Genomic DNA, 2,112 nt, shown 5'->3' on the forward strand with positions numbered 1-2,112 from the left:
TCATGCATGTTTTTGTGGGAGGAAAGCGGAGTGCCCGGAGAAAACCCACGCAGACACGGGGAGAACATGCAAACTCCACACAGGCGGGGCCGGGATATTGAACCCGGGTCCTCAGAACTGTGAGGCTGACGCTCTAACCAGTCGGCCACCGTGCCGCCACGAGAGATCATTTTACCTCCAAATGTATCTAATAGGAAATAATAGAAATAATCTCTTTCAGGGTCAAACTGTCACCAAAATAAAGCCTGTGCATGAATTTTAAAGAATCATTGTAACGATTTACGACATTGGGTGAGTTTGATGTAATTCCCACACTATCCTCGAGTCCAAATTTCCCATCACCCCACCCAGCTGTCCTCGGGTCGTTATGACCCACCGTCATTTGTGTCACAGCGTTGGGTAATAAGTGTCGGAAATGAAGGTCTTATGACAACATGACTATTCCATGAACTGCACTACCGTAACCCGCAAAAGGTGAAAATTTGCAATAAAGAGACCATATAAATTACCATATAAAATGCCAAAATGTGCCCCGGGGTACAAATGCTTTAAAAAGTGGGTGCATTTTTGGGCATATTGAGCCCCCCTGAAAGGCGATTCATTCGGTGTAAGAATAATGATAATCGAAAATGGTGTCCTGCAGCTTCCCACTAAAGTTCCTGTTATCCAAAACGTCCAAATGCGAGATTGCACCACCACAAGCGAGCAAAAGTGTAAAGATAGCAACTGCAGTCTGCAAAACAACATGAATTGATCATTTAGCAGCCGGCGTACAAGCAGCACATAAGGCAGAGCTGAGATATTGTGATTATTTCACAGTTTTCTGTGGAACTGCAAACAAACAAATTTATTACAATGACAAATCCGCTCTCAATGCTTTAAGTAGTTTTCCTGCATTTTAATGGCGACAATCAGCGCATGATTTACGAGTCGAGCGAACATAAACAACTGTTCTGTAAGAGATATTGCGTTGCAAACAAGCAAGCGCGCTACATAATTAAACCACTTTCTCACGGAATGTTAATCCTACAGATTTGGAGGTAAAAAAAAAACAAATCTGGACGTTTTATGGAAGAGCGTTTCACTGCTATATCGTCGTTCGAACCCTGGCGACTGTATAGTGGGAAGGAGAGCCCCAGTTGCTAATGCACAAACAGACTCCTCGAGAAGCAAAAAAGATGTCTGTTTAAATTCTGTGAAATAATGCTCCGCCTCACGGGACACTTCAGTCGGTACGCCTAATGAGATTCATTTTATTTTACAGTAGGGCTCACTTTTCATGCACTCTGCCATTTGGAATTCCCAAAAGAAGCGCCTGACATGTCCCGGAGTTTACACGACACTCACCAGCACTGCATTAGTCCAAAAAAATTGATATTGCAGTACTTTTTTCTTTTTTCTTTTCCAAGAAACAACCACGCCCGAGGAAGAACTGAAGAACTACCTATCAGAGAGAGAAGGCGAGAAAGACACGGTGTCGGGATGGTGGGTAATTGGTGAAAAGAGGCTACATCCAAAATCTTGCTGGTGGTTTTAAAACTGCAAATGGCTTTATGTGTTCAGTTCTACCTCAATTCCCCAAAATACTATTACGGAATTGAAAAATATAATTTTGCTTCTCAAGCAGATTTTTAAGCTCCATAAGAAGTTTGAACTATTCAAAACAGTTTGAAGTCGAGCAGTGCGGTGAGAAAAATGTATTTATATTTTTGTTTTAGTGTTCAGCACTGCACTGCGCCGCATCACACCGTGTGAGAGCTGTTCCTAATATTTTGGCAACCTTCTGTCACTAACCACGGGGGGGGGGGTATTAGGAAAAATCTAAATCATAAACATATTATTAAGTGAATGCCTCGCAATAAAAACGGAATCTTTTTATCTATTTGTTTTCTAAAATAAATTTGAGATTAGGCGGGTGTGCCTCATGTTATGACCTATATAAGCTCACCTGCAAAAAAACAACAACGACAACATACCTTTTCAAAAACGTGATTATTGTCCGTGTTTTCACCGTGGACTTTGTGATGCAGCGGGAGGAGAGGAGGAGAAGCCGCCCACTCCCCACACATGGCTCACCTCGTCCACACAACCAAACAGTCAGAGTAAAGGCGC

The sequence above is a fragment of the Phycodurus eques genome, chromosome 18 (genome assembly GCF_024500275.1).
Source record: "Phycodurus eques isolate BA_2022a chromosome 18, UOR_Pequ_1.1, whole genome shotgun sequence".
NCBI lineage: Eukaryota > Metazoa > Chordata > Actinopteri > Syngnathiformes > Syngnathidae > Phycodurus > Phycodurus eques.